This window comes from Puma concolor, chromosome A1 (assembly GCF_028749965.1).
Source record: "Puma concolor isolate L17-30 chromosome A1, mPumCon1.1.hap2, whole genome shotgun sequence".
NCBI lineage: Eukaryota > Metazoa > Chordata > Mammalia > Carnivora > Felidae > Puma > Puma concolor.
This window is the reverse complement of record NC_141667.1, coordinates 96,422,980-96,445,512: the sequence shown is the minus strand read 5'-3', so window position 1 is coordinate 96,445,512 and position 22,533 is coordinate 96,422,980. Positions and strand designations below refer to the sequence as shown.

At 38.8% G+C, this 22,533-nt stretch overlaps 1 protein-coding gene across 5 annotated transcripts in view; it reads left to right on the top strand.

Annotated features, from left to right (window-relative positions):
• Positions 1–15,623: 15,623 nt before the first annotated feature.
• Positions 15,624–22,533, top strand: part of ZFYVE16 (zinc finger FYVE-type containing 16) — a 53,594-nt gene continuing 46,684 nt past the window's right edge. For 2 of the 5 annotated variants that reach the window (XM_086697819.1, XM_086697853.1), the window contains exon 1: positions 16,294–16,448. The gene's annotated coding sequence lies outside the window, so the exon portion shown is untranslated. Of the gene's footprint in view, positions 16,051–16,293; positions 16,449–20,381; positions 20,511–22,533 lie in introns of those variants that run through there. The other 3 variants (XM_086697844.1, XM_086697838.1, XM_025924263.2) reach the window with 3 other exon arrangements.

Genomic DNA, 22,533 nt, shown 5'->3' with positions numbered 1-22,533 from the left:
GAAATAAATGTAACTGACTATTCCGGTTTAACTTCATAATGGAGCTCAATGGATACTGAAACATATGATTAGTTTTACATGATAGAATTAACTCATTGATTCAATATTGTTTCCATGGTTCAAGTGACAAATAGTTGAGATGACGTTTGAAGTCATGTACAATTGTTGACCTAATCAAACAGTTTTCTATGCTTAGACTTAATATGTCCTAAATTCATGTATCTTTCACGTGGTCCTATAATTACTATGTAAATATATAATATATAATAAAACCTATTTGTGCTTGTTAAAATCATAAGGATGAGCAAACACTGATTAATGTGAAGGTGGGCATGCCGTATGTTAGAAAAGTGGAATGGGATAGAGGAAATTGCTTGTATCAAGCAGATGTGTGTGAAGCCAAGCCTCACCACGTATAAGCTACATAATCTTGGTCAAGTTCTTTCATTTCTCTGGGCCTTGGTTTTCCCCTTTGATGAACAGGGAGTAGTAACTACCTTACAGGTGATCTTGAAGATTTGAGAAAACATTTGCAAAGTGTCTAGCTCAGTATCCAACCCGTGATAGGGATTCGCCCAAATGGAAGCTGCTATCCCTAATCTTGTGAATGAACACATAGACTATGCTTCTAAACATACTTCACTTTCATTTATTACTATTAATTTTTTTTAACGTTTATTTATTTTTGAGACAGAGAGAGACAGAACATGAACGGGGGAGGGTCAGAGAGAGGGAGACACAGAATCTGAAACAGGCTCCAGGCTCTGAGCTGTCAGCCCAGAGCCCGACGCGGGGCTCGAACTCACTGACCGCGAGATCATGACCTGAGCCGAAGTCGTCCGCTTAACCGACTGAGCCACCCAGGCGCCCCTATTACTATTAATTTTTAATGTTTCTTTATTTTGAGAGAGTGAGAGAGTGAGAGAATGCATGCACACAAGTAGAGGGAGGGGCAGAGAGAGAAGAGAGGGAATCCCAAGCAGGCTCTGTACTGTCCGCACAGAGCCCAATGGAGGGGTCGACCCCACGAACGTGAGATCATGACCTGAGCCAAAACTAACAGTCAGACACTTAACTGATTAAACCCCCAAGGCACCCTCAAACTCCACTTTTATAGAAGGTAGACAATTTTGTTTTAAACCTTCAGGGTAGCTATGAATGCAAACAAATATTAGTATTGGGGGAAAGTCTGGTTATAAGCATAAAACTAGAGCCAGTATTAGCAGAATATGGCAAGAATTTGAAAGGTGGCAGTATTAAGGTCGAGGCAGAAAATAGAACGAGGGTATTTTACTTTTTTTAATTTTTTAAAAGTTTATTTTACTTATTTTAAGAGAGAGAGATCGAGTGCAAATGGGGGAGTGGCAGAGGGAGAGAGAGAATCCCAAGCAGGCTCCCTTCTGTCAGCACAGAGTCCAACGTGGGGTTTAATCTTATGAACCATGAGATCATGACTTGAGCAGAAATCCGGAGTCAGGCACTGAATTGACTAAGCCATCCAGGTGCCCCCAGAACCAAGGTATTTTAATAGAGAAAATTTAATGTGGGGAACAAGTCATGAAAGTGATGGGAGAGCTGAGAAGGCAATCAGAGGTCAGCGAGGCAACACATTGGAGTTTACCAATAGCAGGAAACTGCTCTTGCTCCAACAGCCAGAGGGACAGAGGGAGAAGGAGGTGGAACCAGGGCTTAGGAATCCTGGAGAGAGATGGAACCATGGTGGGGATGGAGCCCTGCCTGAGATGTTACACAAAGCAAAGACAGAAAGGAGAAATGCCTTGGTTTTCCCACTTCTCATCCTCCAAGCTCCAGTCACTGTCTTCTCAGTGGTCCATCTTAACTAGGAACCAGTTGTTAAAGGGCCTGGGAAATGCACTTGGCAGGTGTCAGGGTGCTGCAATACACAGTGGAATGGAGGAAGGACAGGGAATAAATCTGAAGACAAATAGACAAATGACCAGCACAGTGACAGTCATGGTTATTTTCTGAGGAACTGTTGGCATGGCCTGGGACAGAATTACAGGGCAGATAGTTTATTGCTTTTGCTCTTCTCCCTTCCTCACCAGCAGAGCCCTCCCTCCCTAGATTTGGTGTACGGGAGGCCTAAAGTAGTGGGCTCCAAAACTGCGATTTGACTGGAAGGAGTCTCACAGGTACCACAAATCAGAGTATCAGTGGTCAGGTCCAGAGCAGAAAGCTATGGCATGAAAAAAACACAGGCAAGTGGAGCATATTAGCATATTGGTCCAAGTAAATAACATATAGATTCTTTGTTGGCGACAGAGCAGGAATAAATGTTAGTAGAGCAATCTGCCATAGACTAGAGATGGTGGTGGTTTGCAGCAGATGGTGAGAAGTGGATATATTGTGAGGGCGGAGCCAACAGGACTTAGTGATTGACAGATGTAAATGTGAGGGAAAAGGGAAAAAAAGAGACCAGGGAACGATGATGCCCAAGTTTACTTTGAGCAACCAAGAGTATAAAGTCAACAGTTATCAAAATGGGAAAACTGTGAGAAGAAAAGATTCGGGAAGAATAGCCAGAATTTGGTTTTTAATGTGCTGAATTTTAGAACTTTTTGTTTTCAAAGGTCCTTTTAAAAAACCACTCTTTTTGTAACTTTTTACATAATTCAGGAGGCTCAGGACTGAAAACCAGGAAAATTACTAACTGAAAGTCTGCACATCTAATAGTGAAACCCCATCTTTCTTCCCTTCTTTGATTCTGAGAAAGCTCTTAACTGAGATTTACCCACTTCCTTCCCCCAACCTTCTCCCCAACCCCCCTAAATTAGTATGTTACGCTTTGTGATAGTTACTTTGTGTATGTTACTCTTTGACTAGATGAAAAGAAAATCTTGGCAGATACAAATAATTAGAGATTTCCCACAGAAATATCTGAGTCCATAATTATTCCAAAGTAATTACCATAAATCCAAAACTTTGATGTACATTTCCATCATATTGTTAATTTCACACATTACATATGTGCAAACAAAGATCACAGACTTCCCTAGGCACAGTGTGAGGCCCTGAGAGGGACTGGGGGTCAGGAGACCATATCTGCTCTTCAGTCTAAGAATTTAGGCAAGAATTATTCTGGGATTGCCCCTGGCACTTGATAAGCATTCCTTCAAAAACACTTGATGTTCACATGCAAGCAGTATGAACATGTTCACAGCAGCAGTATTCACAATAGCCAAAACATGGAAGCAACCCCGTGTCCACTGATGGATGAATGGATAAGCAAAATGTGGTACATATATACAATGGAATATTATTCAACCATAAAAAGGAAGGAAATGCTGACATATACTACAATATAGATGAAACTTGAGGACAATATGCCAAGTGAAATGAACCAGTCATAAGAAGACAGATACTGTATGATTCTATCTAAATGAAGTGCTCAGAATAAACTTGCAAAGACAGAAAGCATAATGGTGGTTGCCAGGGGCTGGGATATCCCTTAAACCCTAGCTCCTTCTGATCCTCTGAGATATGGAGTTTCAGTTTTACAAGATGAAAAGAATTCTGGTGATGGATGGTAGTGATGGGTTGCACAACAATGTAAATGTACTTAGTACCATTGAACTGAACACTTAGTTATGGTTATGAAGGTAGAAAAAATATTGGGAAAAGTAAAATACTCTGCAGAAGAGGAAAGAGGAATTAATATAATTGCAGATATTCCCCAAATTGCCTTTGAGCAACAATTCATCAAGAAAAAGAAGTAGGGCCGTGTTTGGCTGGCTCAGTCCTTATAGCATCAGACAATCTAGGGGTTGTAAGTTCCAGCTCCATGTTGGGTGTAGAGATTACCTACAAATAATTTTTTTTACATGTTTATTTTATTTTTGAAAGAGAGAGAGAGTGTGAAAGTGGGGGAGAGGCAGAGAAGAGGAAGACAGGATCAGAAGCAGACTCCTTGCTGGCAGCAGAGAACCTGGTGTGGGACTCAAACCCACGAACCATGAGATGACCTAAGCTGAAGTCAGACATTTAACCAGCTGAGCCACCCAGGTGTCCAAAAATAAAATCTTAAAGGAAAAAAAAAAACAACTAGGCACTAAAATTGGCACAAATGGATGAAATGTACAGAAAGAATATCAGAACAGATAAATTAGAGGCACCTTAAAGAGGATGTTTAAAATATTATTCTAATAACAGTGATCAAGTATAATTTTTATATTTTTTATAAACATAGGTATATTTACTTCAGTGTGTCCAGTTTAAGCAATACTGTAATTGTAATGTTCCACTTACCCTTGTGATATGCATTTAATTAATTAATTAATGCATTAATTAATAATATGCATGTAGCATCTATGAACAGAATAACAAAGGAGGTCATTGGAAGTCACAGCTGCCAATGACTTATTGTAATAATGAAATCATCCTTTTGTTTTTTTTAGATTTGCTGCAGGCTTCTAAAGAAAGAAGCTTCCTCATTTTTTTTAATGTTTATTTATTTTTGAGAGAGAGAAAGTGTGCATGAACGAGCAGGGGAGGGGAAGAAGAGAGGGGGACAGAGGATCAGGAGCTGGCTCTGTGCTGACAGCAGAGAGCCGGATGTGAGGCTCGAACTCACAAACTGCAAGATCATGACCTGAGCTGAAGTCAGATGCTTAACTGACTGAGCCACCCAGGTGCCCCCTCATTAAAAAAAAGTTTATTTATTTTTTTTGGGGGGGTGACCCCCCTAGGTATCCATTGGCTTAAACTTTTTTTAACTGTTCTTACTAAAAATGAAATATTGCTGTGGGGGAGAGAAATGGGAATATATAGGAATGCTGTACTTTTTGCTATTTTTTTCTGTAAATCTAAAAACTGCTTTAAAATATAAAGTCTAATAGGGTGCCTGGATGGCTCAGTTGATTAAGCGTCTGACTTTAGCTCAGGTCATGATCTCACAATTCCTGAATTTGAGCCCCACATCAATCTCTACACTGACAGATCAGAGCCTGGAGCCTGCTTCAGATTCTGTGTCTCCCTCTCTCTCTCTCTGCCCCTCCCCAGGTCTCTGTCTCTTTCTCTCTCTCAAGAATAAACATTAAAAAATAAAAATAATTTTTTTTTAAAATATAGAGTCTAAATGGGACACCTGGGTGGCTCAATTGGTTAAGCCTCCGAATCTTGATTTCATCTCAGGTCATGATCTCTTGATTTGTGAGTTCGAGCCCCACACTGGGCTCTCTGCTGTCAGCTCAGAACCTACTTTGGATCCTCTGTCTCCCTCTCTCTCTGCTCCTCCCCCACTTATGTGCGTGCCCTTGCTCTCTGTCTCAATAATATAAAGTAAAAAAGCTTCATAAAAATAATTTAAAAAATCTAATATTAAGTTTAATCGAAGAAATTTTTGGGGCGCCCGGGTGGCTCAGTCGGTTGAGCGTCCGACTTCGGCTCAGGTCGTGATCTCGCAGTCTGTGAGTTCGAGCCCTGCATTGGGCTCTGTGCTGATGGCTCAGAGCCTGGAGCCTGCTTCGGATTCTGTATCTCCCTCTCTCTCTGACCCTCCCCTGCTCATGCTCTGTCTCTCTCTCTCTGTCAAAAATAAATAAAACATTAAAAAAAATTTAAAAAAAGAAATTTTTAATGAAATAACCCTTTAAAAATATTTTTAGCTTTATAACCCTATGAAAATTTTATGGCAATTTGAGCCTTGTTGCATTGCCTTTCCTAAGAAAAATATAAAACTGCATGGGAGAAGATTATAATTGAAGAGATCTTGCAATTTAACGAAAGCAGTTCATATTCGTTAGAGACTGTGTTCTTGCTAAATCTTCAATATGCAAAAGCATTCTAATTTACTTTATTCAATAGAATTCATGATGTGTAAATTAGTAATGCAAATCAAATCATGATTTAAATCTATTTGTTGATCATTTCAAAAAAGATTAAATTGAAATTTAGAATACATTTAAATATTTGTCACTGCAGTATTGAAATCCCAAGAAGATAATTCTAAATATTTTATTAAATTTCTTAAACCTTTAATCCTCACTCCAATATTTCTTATGTATTTACAATGACTCTCTGAAATGATCATTTTCCATTAACAGTAGAAGAAAAGAAAATCTTTCCTTAACATATTTTATGTGGCTTATCCTAAGGGAGATCTGTCTATCTGTTATCTATCTATCTATCTATCTATCTATCTACCTACCTACCTACCTACCTATCTATCCTCTCTATCATCTACCTGTTTATACACAATAAAATAGAAATATAGAATCAATCATGAAAGAAGGTAAAAAGTGATCATAATAGTGATGGACTTAGTGTGATTGATCATTTGATTTGCCTTTTAACTTCCTGGAAGCCAGTAGCAAACCAAAACAGGACCAAACTAAGTCAGGTTTCATAACTTTTAGATATGAAGAAGCATACCTGTTCCTTAAGACATACACATCGTTCTTTCAGGTTTTAAATTCTTATAGCAATTTCTGACAATAGACACAAAGATAAAACGAACTCACTGAGCAATGAAATGGTCTGGTTTTGCTTAATAACAAACAAGACCAAATTTTACATCATTATGTGTTATAATAATTTTGGTAAAAGCTGGGAATATAATATTAAAACTCAAATTAGCATTGGTGATTTTACAAGGGGCTAAGTAATTTAGTTCAAGTGTTGCTTCTCAGGATGTAATTTAATCCAAGGAAAAAACATTACCATAGATGATTTCTCAAGAACTATTCTCTCAACTAAGCTTTCGATATGAGTTCACCAGCATAAAATTCAAATACAAAATCTGAGAAGCCCCCAGGAATGCAGGTATTCTGCAGCTGATGATGGGTTCTAATTGCAAGTGGGCATGGTAGAATAGAAGACCTTCAAATCTGCATATAAGTAGGTCATATGACTAAGTATCAGAAGACAAAACCAGTGATTTTCCTTTTCCTTAAAAAGTACATTTGAATAGCTCTAACACTTGAATAGCTAGTCACCTGCTATCTCAGTGTTCCACACCAGAACACCCACAATGATCATTTTGGTCTGAAAAAAAACTTCAAAACAACTATAGACAACCTTCAATGACATCTCATGGAGGGGCTTCTGGGTGGCTCAGTTGGTTAGGCCTCTGACTTCAGCTCAGGTCATGATCTTGAAGTTCACAGGTTTGAGCCCTGTGCTGACACCCTGGTGCCTGGAGCCTGCTTTGGATTCTGTGTCTCCCTCTCTGTCTGCCCCTCCCCTGCTCATGCTCTGTCTCTGTCTTTTTCTTCTCTATCTCAAAAAGTGAATAAAACATTAAAAAAATTTAATAATGTCTCGTGGAGACCAAAACTGTGAGAGGTAGAGCTCAAAAATATCTCAGTTTTATTAGGTATCTGTGTTATGTGGAATTCTTCTTGTAACTTTTGAGACACTCCTATGTAGATCAGTCATTTAAACTCTACAACAATCTTGTGTTATTGTTATCTTTATTTTATAAATAACTGAACTAAGGCACAGACCCATTATATAAACTAATACTTATCCCTAGAAGGGCTTAACATTGCTCTTTGTGTACATATAATTATGTATATGTTGCAAATATCTGTGTATATTTGTATATTTAAGGCATATCTTCATTCTCAATTATTTTTTGAAGTTTATTTTTGAGAGAGAGAGAGGGAGAGTGCGAGCGAACATGAGTAGGGGAGGGGCAGAGAGAGAGAGGGAGAGAGAGAATCCCAAGTGGGGCTCAGACCATGAACCATGAGGTCATAATCCAAGCTGAAATGAAGAGTCAGATGCTTAACCAACTGAGCCACCTAGGTGACCCTCAATTGTATTTCTAAATTCCCAATAAAGAGACATTTTCTTTCATTTCTCTTTTTAATCCTCAATAACATATAGAGAATGTGTCTGTGAAACAGCAGATATCTAATTATTTAAGTCAGTTGACAGTTTGAGGAATAAGAGATTAATCATTATGGTGATAAGCTAGTTATAATATTTTTCTCTTAATGTGGCTATAGAGTTTACGGTTTACTAACAAGCTCATACATTTTTAAAAATTTCTGTGCATTCAGATGGATAATAAAGAAGCAGCTTTGGCTAATCAAAGACAAATTAGTCACTTACTTGCTCAGACATTGAAAGTAAAAGAGATATTGCAAAACAGAATAAAGGTCAAGCTATAAGCATAGTTTAGTGAATCCTCAACGCACAATGATAAGTGAAGCCTCCAGTGGATGAATTCATCTATGTGTAATGGCAGAGAACAGAAGAACTTAGAACTGGACTTAGGAGATCCATCATTTTGTGTTCTGGTCAAGGAGAAGTTCCACAAAGAAGACTTACAAGGAGCCTCTGGAAGAATGTTGTGTCGTGGAATCCAACGGAAGAGGTTTCAAAAAAGAGGAAGTGCCAGCTTTGCCTGATGCTGAGAAGCCAAGGAAGATGACAGAAAAACAGCTGACTAATTTAGTTTTATGGGTTAACTCTTGGCCTTAGCAAGAATAGTGGAGTAATTTGGGAGAATCCATTCTGAAGAAGGTTGAAGATAAACAAAGGAGGTGAGGAAGTGAGTCAGCAAGAGCAGATATTCCTAAAGATGTGATGAGGAAAAGAAAGGGAGGGGTGGAGAGAAGGTTTTGTATTTGACTTTGCAGGTGAAGATTAAACACTGACAACGTAATCCTCAATAGGGTGCTCCAGTATGACTGAAAAGTCAGCCTTTATTCTAGAGTTACAGTAATCATGCAGAGCTTGATCAGATCCTTGCTGCTTGATAAAATATTATTGTGTTCTTGCAACAAGGGAGTTCTCAAAGATACCATGGTTCAAACAGAGGGTAGCAGAAATTGCTATTTCCTCCCAATATCCATTCTTCCATTAGAATTTCCAGCTGGGCACAGGGCTCCCAAAATGAAGACAATCCCCATTCTTCCTTGCAATTGTATGTGGCCAGGAGAGTAAGTTCTAATCAATGGATACAAATAACAGTATCCTGTAACAGCTTCAGAGACCCTTCCTTAAGAAATGTCTTACATGCCCTTTGACCCACTGTGTCTTTTTCCTTCTTCTTGCTGGAGCTAAAGAGCCATCTTGGACCATCAGGATAGAGGCCTCAGATGATAGAGTAAAAAACTAGAAGAATCCAAAGTCTGCACTCACTTCACAGAAGAGAGTTCCATGGCATTCCTACACTACTTGTATCTGGATGTTAAAGCAAAAGAAAAATAAGCATCTAGTTCAAGCCTCTGATATTTTGAAGGCTACTAACATCCTTAGTCAACTCTAAATCTAACTATATATAGAAGGACAGCAAGAAAAGCCCAGACTGTAACAGAAATGACAAACCATCATTGAGATGAAAATAGGAGTCATTGAAGAAGATTCTATTTGGGAGAAATAATAGTGTTTATTTGAGACCAGGCATCCTGTGCAGGAGTCCTTGATGTTAAGAAGGAAATGGGCATGGAAATGACTGTAACAGAGAGAAATCCCACATGAGGAAATGTGGTCCTATATTATCCAGTCTCCTTGTATATCACTGGTCAATCACAGCAGACAATTTTGCAAAACCTTACTTCAAGAGGAAAAATGAGGCAGATGATGATTCCCTTTTCCTATTTAATGCATACTTTCATACTTTGTTAAAACCTATTTAACTGTGTATATATATTTTAATCTGTTTAACTGTACATATATATCTCTAATCTGCTTAACTATATATATATATACACACACATTATATGTATGTATATATATATATATATATATATATATATATATATGTGCATAGAGTTTAATTTGTGTTGTAAGTCTGAGTCCATAATTCTACTGTTTACAAAAAACTTTTTTAATGTTTATTTATTTTTGAGAGAGAGAGGGCGAGAGAGACAGAGAGCAAGTGGGGGAGGGGCAGACAGAGAGGGAAACACAGAATCCAAAGTAGGCTTCAGGCTCTGAGCTGTCAGCACAGAGCCGGATGCAGGGCTCAAACCCATGAACTGAGAGATCACGACCTGAACCAAAGACGCAAGCCTAACTGACTGAGCCACCCAGGCACCCCTGCATTGTTTTGTTTTTTTTTAAAATAGTAAGGCACATTGCAAAGTATGCAGAAAAGATTCTTCTGGTTGTTACTATTTCTTTTTCTTGATTTGAAGAAGTCAAAGAAATTTTTTATAAAAAATTCACTTTTGAACTAACTACTCGATCTGTTACAAAAAAAAAAAAAAAAAAAAAGCCTGACAGAAACATCGTTATCTCTCATCATAAAGGACAGGATTTCTGTTCCATTTATGTGCTTTTTTTTTTTTTTTATCAAGGAATCACTATTATAAAATTACATACAATGGGCATGAATTTTATTCTACAACGCCAGGATAAAAGAAATATCACATTCCCATATTTCTTAAATAAAATGTAATCTGTTCTGAGGTTGGAGGGAAAATTCAACCAATCATTTTTGAAACTCCCTTTCCTGTTTTGGGGAGGTCCTGCACTAATCCTGGACTTCAGTATTGTCAAAACAGTGTGGTTGTGCTATTCTCGGTTCTCCATTGCTTAGCCCTCTTTGCCATTGCTCTCTTGCTTGCAAGATGCTGCTATACAGCCCTGGTGCCTGACTCTTGGGCATGAAATGTCAGGCAGGCTCAGAGATGCATCTCACAGGAAATTTCCCACTGACTTCAGGGTGTGCTTCTCATTGCCACATTCTGAGAAGGTCACTACAGGCCCTCAGGACGTGGTCTCTGCCACCCAGTGGTGGGTTACTTGTCTTATTTCCCGCTGAAGAAAGCTCGAGTTTTCCCAATGTTTGCAAATGTGATCTCTTTTCTCAAATGTACATAGAGAAGATGATAACCCTAGTTCAATTTTTCTCCTAATTATGGCACAGGATTAAACTTATGTAACTCAGAAAGCACATTAACCTTTCTTTTGAGCTTATTCTCAAAAAAGTATTATTCAAGCAACTGACAAGAAGAATAATTAATTTCACTTCTCTGATTTGAATTTCAGTTCTCTTTCTGTCTCCAGTTTACATGCTAAGTGGTAGTGGAATTGGATCATCAACAGTTGTTTCTTCTCTCTTTCGATTGCCTGAAATTGTTAATTCAATCTGAACACATTTTAGCTCTGGTGAGTTTCCTTATGCCAGCTTCTAAATATAAAATTAGTGTGTGTACTAATATGATATGCCTATGTCTTCAAAATTTTTGCAGATGAATTCAGATGTGACTATCCTTATTTATATAAAAGCAACTAATAGTTTTAAAAATCTTTTCTTATTGATTTGTTTTTTGACTTAATAGAAAAAAGTAGAAATCTAACATTAGAATTAAAAAAAAATCCTAATCTGATTAAATTTAATTATGATTCCTTTGACCATTTTAATATTTTTTTTGTATTATGATTAAGGCAATAAGTATGACATGTGTTCATTATAGCGTTAAATATTGGGATGAACAATGGTGAAATGCTTAAGTTTGTTTACACAAAAAATCTAGAGAACTGGTGTAGTATCATACATACACATATACATACATATACATATATTTAACTTACATATATTAACCCCCCTCCCCCCACCATTAGTCTCCTTTAGAGGATACAAGGGAGGCAACTCATTTTTCTGAAAACAGTAAAGTAAAAGGTCAAATATTTAACTTTCCTTTCTATATGAACTATATTCTGGGAAAACTAAATAGCTGTTGAGGGAATTTTTATCTATTGGAATTTAGTTCCAATAATGAATAAAAAAGAAAAAATAGGATGTCACCATTTTGCAAACCCAAATGAAAGAGTGAATCCAAGTGGTGACTATCAATGGTTGCTAACATCATGGAAAGAGGCCAATAAGATATTATGTACTGTTGAAAGTATATAAAACCACTTATGGGACGGCATTGCATTGCGAAAAAATTAAACCTGTACCAAACCAAACTTCCAGATGTAGCTATGAGCTTACAAGAAACACACAGGCAAGAGGAATATGTTAAAAGACACTGTGGGGAAAGACAAAGTCCAAATCCTGATAATTCCACAGGCCAAAAGACATGTTTTTTTTTTTTCAAAAAATAAGGTGCAAGGAACAAAAAAGAGAGAACATTATTAGAAATCAATGTCAAAATGTTGACTTTAATTGATTTTGATTCATACAATTTAAAAATTATAAAATTTATGAAATAATTAGAAATATGAACACCAGTGCCTAAATATTTGGCATTATTAGAGAATTATTGTTAAATCCTCAGGTGTGAAAATAATATTATCATGTTTTCACAAAGAGCAATTTTATTGTAGAAATACATATTGAAATATTTATGGATGAAATGATATGACATATTATATATGCTTCAAAATAATATGCATGGGTAAAGGTATACATGAAACAAGTTTATCCACATGGAAGTTAGATGGTGGTATTGGATATGAGGGAATTCATTGCATTATTATTTCTACTTTGTAAAGTACTCATCTTTTAAAATACACAGGCAGACAAATTTAGAGATGAAAAGATATGATAAATGAGTTTGCCTCCAAATTATCCAGCTGTGGGGGGAAGGGTAGGGTGGGTGAATGTACATCTTATGAAATAAGATGTGACCATGAGTTGTTGATACTGAAGCTGAGAGGGTTATTGTACTATTCTACTTTTACATGTGATTGACATTTTCCATAATAAAAAAAATTAAAAGCAAAAAAAAATTCAGTTACTCTGAGAAGCAATAGAGGTAACTATTCATTTACAATGAAATGTATTTACCTGGCATATCATAATAATTATGAGTACTGAGTAATTCAGGTGTGAAGGAAAAACACTTTAGGAAGCAATGCTGCTATAGATAGGCTCACTGAGGCACGCAGTATATCATTCAGAATAGCCACCTCCAAATGTGAGGCTTAAGCAAAGTTTATTTACCATGTCAGGCTAAGCTATGCTGCAGTAACAAATCACCCCCAAAATCTCAGTGCTGTATAACTACAAAGTCTATTTCTTATTCTAGAAGTGTTCTGTTCACTGGAATCTCTCAAGCACTCAGACTGATAGAGTAGCCACAGTATCAAGTCTTGCCTGTTGTTGTGCCTGAGGGACAGCAGGCTCTGGAATATCTTACATTGGTGAGTAAAAAAAATCCAGTGTGCAAAGACACGTGTTACTTCTCATAGTTCACTTGTCTGAACCAGTCACACGGCCCTATTCAACCACAAGGGGGCCCGGAAGTACATTGCCATCGTATGGCCAGAAGAGAGAATTGGAATTATTTGGCAAAGAATTCCGACTTCCTTGCCTCCAGATAAAAGTGCTTATCCATCCTTTTGGGTTATTTCACTGTTAATGACCATAGTCATGGAATATATTGTATGCAGTATGCAATGTATTGATTGCATAAGGACTGTAAAGTAACTGGTTGACTCAATTATGAATTTAGCAATACTTCTTAAAAGTGTTCTATTTTCCTTTTGGATTATTAAAGCAATACATTCTTATTGTAAAACACTTAGAAAACATAAAAAACTAGAAAGAGGGAAATCACCCATAATTTCACCTTCCAAAGATAATCACAGTTAATATTTTAGTGGATTTCCTTCCAAACTTTTTCTGTGCATTTTAAAAATTAGTTCTCATGGTCACCAAAACTATAGCCATTTCTTCATTAGTGGCATTGCTTCAGGTAGCTGATCTAAGTGGCCCTAAGGTAGATAATTTAAAACAAAAGTAGCTCTTTTCCTTGTAACATGGGTGTTCTAACATGGTTAGATATCATTAAATACTAATGATTAACAGTTCCATGTCACTTTCTGTGTTTGGGAGCAATGAAATCCTAGTTCTAAAATTGCTTGTTAGTATAACACCAGCCATGAAACAAATGGATAATTGTAATTGTTATCTTCATTTGCTTCTGGTATTTTCTCCACCCAGACTACTAATGAAAAGGGAACAGCTTTGCAAGTTCATGTTACTGTGGAATTTAAGCCTCTTAAGATAATCAAGATTCTGACAACCTTCAAAATAATGAAAATTGTTTATGGTCCAAGTAAGAACTAGTTCAAGTCTAAAGAATAAGTTGGCCACATATGTTACAATTGGGACGATTTCCTCAAGTCATAACTATTTAGTAATAAATTGGGATCTTTAGAGGTTAAATAATACATGGGAGTTTTTCAATAATTATTACTCAAACTTTGCAAAGTCTCTTTTTCATTAATATTTTATTTGACATTGCATTCAATGTGCAGATTTCTTCTTCATTTCTATCAGCAAAGGAAATCATAGGAAATTTAATTGACAGGCTCCACAAACATCTTATTTTATGATATTGCAGCAACCTCTCAACTATTAATGTTTGTAAGTAAAAGAATGACACAGTGGATTGTGAACTTCTTAGGGCAAATTTCATGAATTCCCCATCTTTGTAATCCTTACAACTGCAAACCAAGTATAACGAACCACACAGAGGAAATGCCCATAAACAAATAAATGTGATACAAAGTACAATTGCATTTGTATGAGAAAGGTATTCCGGTTTGGGGAGCTTTTTCACTTTCCTTATTGTTATTTCATATAAATGTTTGTATTCTGGAGTATCTCCTTAATTTCCAGAAAGGAGATTATTAATTTAGGTCATGCGAAAATTTCTTGTTATGATTTGACAAATAACTTTCCAAAATCTTTGTCCTAATTTAGATCCCCAACAGGATGAGTATTCATTTCACTGTACCCTCACCAATGGAGTTAATTCGCATTTTAAACAAATTGGCTAATTGGATCCACTGGAAATAATATCTCATTTGTCTTCATTTCATTATTAATGAGTATGAATATTAGTAAAACATGTACTAGGCACTTATGAATTTATTTTGTGAATTGACCATTCATGTATACAGTTTTCCTATTTATCTGTAAGGTCTTAGTGTTTCTATTTCTATTCTTTGTCCTCACACTATATAGATATAGATATAGATATATAGATATAGATATGCTATACTATATGAATATTTCTATATAAATATTTCTATCCCAAACACTTGTATCCACGAGTCTCTGCTATTAGATGGTGGTTCCATAGGGCAATGACCCTTTTATCTGTAAACAACATTTAACGCATAGTAGAGATATATGCATATAGTACTTTGTAGAACTACTTAGGATTGAGATAATGTAAGCAAAGCATTTAATGCAACGTTTGTCACATGGTTGATGCTCAATAAATTATCAAAATTATCAAGTATCAAAAAAAGTTTTACTGTTGGACTAAAACAACACAATTTCATTTCAGGTTTAGTAAAATCAGACAAAGAAAATAGAGATTTAGTACTTTTGAAAGAGCACAACCTATTGTTTGTTGCAAACTGCAGATTTAGAATTTGAACCGATTCTCAAATCTTTCACCATAAATCACATCTGATTGAAATACCCCTAACGTACTACATACAACTCTTGAAATTTTTGAAAGAGCAGTATGAATTACCGGTAAAACTTTATGGCAACAGATGGGATTCTTCTCCCCATACCCATGATCGCCTTTTCCCTTAAATTTATAGGAAACTTGTGGTAAAAATAGTAAAGCTCAACAAGCACAAACATACATCACATGAGGAGCATTTATTTCTCCAGTTGGTTAGCTTTTGTTCTTAGACGCGGGGAGGCAGCTGTTCTCGTGGTCACTGTTAGAAAAGCAGAACTAAAGCAATGAGAGGGAAGGCCAGCAGCCTTGGGAGCAGGCAGTCAGCTGGAGGGCTTGAAGCTGGGGGATAGGTGGGAGCTTTTCTGTTGCCGCCGAGAGAAAAACGGGGGTGGACCACACCAGCGTTAAGTAACAAGGCTTTCCGGGAGGACAGCGGAGCGGGGAGCAGGACTGGTTCGCTGCCTGGCAGGCGGGCGTGTCCAGTACAGGCCGTTGCGCCGCGCCGGCTCCGCTGAGGCTGTAGGGTGGGGGCGGGGGAAGCTGCGTATAAGTCAACCAAGGGCAAAGGAAGCCGGACACTGACGCAGGTGGCCTCCCGATTCCGGCTCCCAGGCGTCTAGGGGGAAACTCAGTCCCCGTTTAATGCCGGTCTTCAAGCTGCCTCATCACCGCACAACCTTCTCAGGCACTTCCGGTAAGAATCCCGGCACCCTCGGCTCAGACCCCGCAGAGCCTCGCGCAGGCGCCTCGGGACCTGGCGGAGGCCGCGGACTCGGAGGGAGGGAGTGTGTATGTATGTGTGAGTGTGTGTGTCTGTGTTTGTGTGTGCGCGCGCGCGCGTATGTGCGCGGACTCGGAGGAAGGGAGTGTGTGTGTGTGTGCGTGCTTGTGTGTGTCGACGGAAAACCTCTTCTGCGCCTGCGCTGTCTGCTCCTCCCCGCCCACCCCCCTCCCCCCCCCAAACTGGTCCGGGGGAAAACAAACCCTGAGCCGACGTAGCTAACCCCCGGGACTCCCGGCCGGGGTCGCTCTTCACTCCTCTGCGCCTCGTCGCATCGAGTCCTCAGAGAGCTCCTCAGGGTTGTGGGGGAGGTAAGAGCCCCCCAGTAACTGGCCTCTTGGCCCTCACCTCACCCCTGCTGCACTCGCGGAGGGGGCGGGGTGGCCGCTGGATCGGCCGACCTGAGTGCCGGGTCTGGCCCTCCTTTTCCTCCAAGGGTCGAGTCTAGGCCCCCGGCTTGTTCTCTTTCCGAGCTCCTTGAGTTGGCCAGGGAATCACGACCCTCAAACCTCGTGTCCCTTCGGTAGAGCCTGGCCGGCTGGACCAGGCAGGGAGGGCAATCTCGGCGGCTTTTTGCCGGGTCCCACCCACCCGGGCCGTCCGGAGTGCTCGGGGCTGCGGTGGGAGCGGCCCGGGGGGCCGCGGCGGGGGCTGGGAGAAGTGCCCCCGGGGCTGCCTGGCCCACCATGGGAGGGGCTGTGCCTGCTAGAGGGGACTGTGGTTCCCGCGGAGAGGTAGCCTGTGCGCTAGGAGGACTCCAGCAGAAGAATCTGTCATCGCCGCCTGTGCTCTTTCGCAAACCCCATTCTCGCACCGATGCATTTTCTCATCATTTTAGATCTGAAGGATGCGGTAGTGTTCCTTTCCTCTACCTTTTCTTTGGTACCTCTGAAAAATCCTAAAAGATGGCCTAACTTTGAAACTATTAATTTACTTGTTCTACCGTGATTACAAATTATTCCAGACTGAGTGTTCTTACTAGCTTGACTCGTGTGGAAACCATCCCATATATTTGATAAATTCATCTTTTTCATTTAACAAAATAAGGCAATTTGTTGGTTGAATTAGGTTCCTTAATTTATTAGAACTTGTTCCTTCTGAATTGGCAAGAGTGCAATGGTTTGATCCAGTAAAACTGTAAATTTTCACCCACTTTCTCCCCTTTTTTTCTCCCATGGATGTTAAACTGCACACTTAGTGTCACAAAAAATCTTAACGATAATAAAGATAAGAAAAAATAAGCCATAATTCAGCCATTTAAAGTGAATCAACTGCAGTTAATATTTTGACTTTTAATCTCCCAGGGTTTTTTCTCATGGCAGTTTCTTAATTAAGATGATGAGATGTTATATACAGTTGGATTGCCTGCTTTTTTTTGCTTAAAATTTTTAAAGTATTTCCTCCAGTTTTTAAAAAACTTCATGAGTATCTTTATGATGTTTGATTACACAAGTAATACATGACTGAACTATCTTTTGGAATATTGCAGTTAAAGCTCAGTTCCCATTTAATTATCACCCAAATTGTAATATTGTTAGGTAATATGATGGTATCACAGTTTTTTTAACCCAGTGGGTTTCAGGATCCCTTTACAAACTTAAAGGTGACTGAAGACTAAAAGATTTTTTGTTCTTTAATGCAGTATTTTGCTATTTTAGAAATTAAAATTCAGAAAATATTTAAAAATTGTGCATTAAAAACCCTTTATATATTGAATTAAAGAGTATTTTTGAAAAATACATTTTTCTTAAAAAATATAGTGGGAAGGGTGGCATTGTTTTATATTTTTGTAGATCACTAATGTCTGGCTTTATAGAAGACAGCTGGATTCTCAGATTTGCTTGTCTCTTCACTCTTACGTGCTATCTTGTACACTAAAGCATATTAAGAAAGTCCAGACTTGCTTAGATAGGTGTTTGGAAAAGGAAGGACTTCACAGATCCCCTGAAAAGTTCTAGAGTTTTCCAGGGGTCCTTAGACCAGTTTGAGAAAGGTGATTTGACTATTCTTATGTTGATGAGCTGTTAGGTTCTTTGAAATTTTGCACTATTACAAACATTGCAGCCTTCAAATTTCTTTGTGATGTGTTCCTGCACACAAGTGCTAATGTTTTTCTAGAAGTAGAATTACTTTTGATGCCTGCATAATTTTCTAATGTTGGTGTTTAGATGGTTTCAATTAATGATTTGGTAGAATATCTTTGCATATTTTCAGTTGCTTTGGATTATTTTAAATTTTTAAAAAGAATTGTTACATCAATTCTTAGGAAATTTTATTTGTTAATTGTTAGGAAACTTTTTGAGGCTATTGATACATATTATCACATTGTTTTTCTGAGAGGGTATTCTGGTTTACTTCTTGTCATCGGTATTGGAGATGCTTGTTTTGTCACACCCTTACCAACACTTTTATCATTATTATTATTTTAATAAGTTTTTTAAGTTTATTTTTTTTTAGAGAGAGAGAGAGGGTGTGAGCAAGCATGGTGGAAGGGCAGAGAGAGAGAGAGAGAGAGAAAGGGAGAGGAAGAATCCCAAGCAAGCTCTGCACCATTAGCACAGAGCCTGACACAGAGCTGAGACTCACGAACTGCAAGAGCATGACCTAAGCTGAAATCAAGAGTGGGATGCTTAACCAACTGAACCACCCAGGCACCCCCGATCCCTTATATTATTAAAAGAAATTATGAGGCTCTGGATCTTAGGGTCGTGAGTTGGAGCCTCATGTTGGGGGTAGAGATCACTAAGAAAAAATTGTGTTCTGATTTAGTAGGCAACAAATGATATATGTTATAATTCAGATTATTTTGATAGTACAGATTGTGCTTTGAATATTTTTTCATAATCTTACTAGGTCATATTATTTGCTCATTTATAATCCAGTGTCAATGTGTTGTTTTCTAAAGGGTTTTTTAAAAAGTTTATTTATTTATTTATTTTGAGAGAGAGAGCTGGGGAGGAGCAGAAAGAGAGGGAGAGAGAATCCCAAGCAGGCTCTGCACTGTCAGTGTGAGCCTGACCAGGGACTTGAACCCATGAACCTTGATATCATGATCTGAGCCAAAATCAAGAGTTGATGCTCAACTGATAGAGCCACCACATGCCCCCTAAAAGATTTTTAGAAATATATTTATTTATTTTTTCAGAGAGCGCAAGTGGGGGAGGGGCAGAGAGCAAGGGACAGAGGATCTGAAGCAGGCTCTGCTCTGACAGGCTGATAGCACCAAGCCCGATGTGGGGCTCCCATCTCACAAACTGTGTGTGAGATAATGACCTGAGCTGAAGTTGGACCCTCAACTGACTGAACCACCCAGGTGCCCCGCCCCCTACCAGATTTTTATTATCTTTTTCTTTTTTAATTTTTTTTTTAACGTTTTTATTTATTTTTTTGGGACAGAGAGAGACAGAGCATGAACGGGGGAGGGTCAGAGAGAGAGGGAGACACAGAATCAGAAACAGGCTCCAGGCTCTGAGCCATCAGCCCAGAGCCCGACGCGGGGCTCGAACTCACGGACCGCGAGATCGTGACCTGGCTGAAGTCGGCCGCTTAACCGACTGCGCCACCCAGGCGCCCCTCTTTTTTAATTTTTAAAAATGTTTATTTAGTTTTGAGAGAGAGAGCACGAACAGGGAAGGGGCAGAGAGAGAGGAAGACACAGAAACCGAAGCAGGCTCCAGGGCACAGAGCCGGATGCAGGGCTTGACCTCATGAACTGCAAGATCATGACCTGAGCTGAAGTTGGATACTTAACTAACTGAACTACCCAGGCACCCCTTAATTATCTATTTTATATTGTAAGGATATGCACTATAAGTTTCTAGGAAAGGAAGAAAATTATCTTTTTTGTTATTTACAAAAGTAGTACATTTTTGTAAACAAAAAGTAAAATACAGATATGTATTATGCATTATCTATAGAATTACATAATGTAGATGTGAAAGGCATGCATTATCACAGATACCATTATTACCAGTTTGGTATTTGCCTTTCTATATTTTTTTCCTGTGCCTTTGCTAATACTTTTTTTTTTTTTTTTAACAACTTACTTGTAAAAATGCGTTTGTACTGTACATGACATTTTGCTATTTGATTTTTAGTCATTTAGTACTCTATACTGCATATTTTCCTATCAAAGTGCATATAACTCTGGGCAAAGTTTTATCCAGAGTGGCTTTAGAAACACTAATTGTGATCTGTAGTTATCTGATGTCAGGCTCCTGTCCTCTTCTATATTCTCTTCCTAGGTGATCTCATCCATTAACAGTTATGTGCTGCCAGTTCCCAAATCTTTTATCTATCTCAGACTTCTCTCCTGCATTCCAGATCCTTATATTCAACTGCCTATTGGACATCTTCCCCAGGATGTTCTCAAGGTACTTCAAACAACAGTCCAAACGTGAACTTATTTTTTCCCTTAGTCCTGCTCTTCTTTGTATTGCCTGTCATAGTCAGTGGTACCACTGTCTGCTCAGTCACCCATGATGGAAACCTGGCAGTAATCCTAGCTTTCTCCCTTGTTTCACTCTCCAGAATTTCCCATTCTTTAGTCACTTTTCTATTGATCCCTTTTCCATCTGCTCCGCATTATGTCAGTTCAGGCCCTCATCATGTCTCATTTAACCATTTAGGAGTCTCCTTACTATTGGTTTTGTTGGTTTTCTGATTAATTTTCCATGTTGTTGCCAATTTTTTTTAAATCTTGAAGAGATTTTTAAAAACCATTTTTGTAAAGGAAATATTGTAAATATTTTATTGTAAATCTGGGAGTATATAAATGGTCAGGTAAGTAAAGATATTACCTAAAACAGGGGCGCCTGGGTGGCTCAGTTGGTTAAGCGTCCGACTTCAGCTCAGGTCATGATCTCACGGTCCGTGAGTTCGAGCCCCACATCGGGCTCTATGCTGACAGCTCAGAGCCTGGAGCCTGCTTCTGATTCTGTGTTTGCCTCTCTCTCTGACCCTCCCCCATTCATGCTCTGTCTCTATCTGTCTCAAAAATAAATAAACATTAAAAAAAATTTTTAAAAAAAAGTACTACCTAAAACAGGTTGCTATACGTACACACAAATAAACTTCTTTAGGGAGTATATCTTATATTCCATTTGTGTCTTTTACTGTACATCATAGATTTTTGGCACAGTAAGTACATCTTAGTTGATTGAAATGGGAATTATGTGCAGCTTCAAATGTCATGTTAAAAGGTTTCATTTACGTGGGGCGCCTGGGTGGCTCAGTCGGTTAAGCGGACAACTTCGGCTCAGGTCATGATCTCGCGGTCTGTGAGCTCGAGCCCTGCGTCGGGCTCTGTGCTGACAGCTCAGAGCCTGGAGCCTGTTTCGGATTCTGTGTCTCCCTCTCTCTGACCCTCCCCCGTTCATGCTCTGTCTCTCTCTGTCTCAAAAATAAGTAAACGTTAAAAAAAAAAAAAAAGGTTTCTTGTACAGTATTTGCATTATATCTTTTATAAATTATTGGATTCTATTATTATTTAATTATCTTTCCTTTTTTTCACCTTTGTAGGCACCTCAAATGACATAATGCTTAGTAGTACACTGGTATACATAGAGATACTCTGTAAACATTTAATGAATTCCATAATTTTTTAGAAAAATGCTGGTTTTTTTCCTAATGAGAGACTATTTCTAGGCCTTCTAGTTCCTGTGCTTTAGTTTTTTAATATTTCTATATTCAGAATTCCTTCACTACTTAAAAAAATTTTTTTTAATGTTTATTTACTTTTGAGAGAGAGAGAGAGAGAGAGAGAGAGACTGAGGTGTGAGTGGGGGAGGGGCAGAGAGAGGGAGACCCAGAATCTGAAGCAGACTTCAGGCCCTGAACTGTCAGCACAGAGCCCAGTGAGGGGTTTGAACTCATGGACTGAGATCATGACCTGAGCTGAAGTCGGATGCTCAACTGACTGAGCCAACCAGGCACCGCCCACCCCCCCCCCCGCCAAATTTTTTTTTAATGTTTATTTTTGAGGGGGAGAGAGAGAGTGGGAGGCAGGGGCAGAGAGAGAGAGAGACAGAGAATCTGAAACAGACTCCAGGCTATGATCTCTCAGCACAGAGCCTGATGTGGGGCTCGAACTCACAAACGGTGAGATCATGACCTGAGCTGAAGTCCGATGCTTAACCAACTGAGCCACCCAAGCGCTCCTTAAATTTTTTTTTTAATGTTTGTTTATTTTTGAGAGAGAGAGAGACAGAGCATGAGTGGGGAGGGGCAGAGAGAGGGAGACACAGAATCTGAAGCAGGCTCCAGGCTCCGAGCTGTCAGCACAGAGCCCGACATGGGGCTCGAACCCACGCACCATGAGATCATGACCTGAGCTGAAGTTAGACCCTTAACTGACTGAGCCACCAAGGCACCCGATCACCTGACCTTCTAAATAAT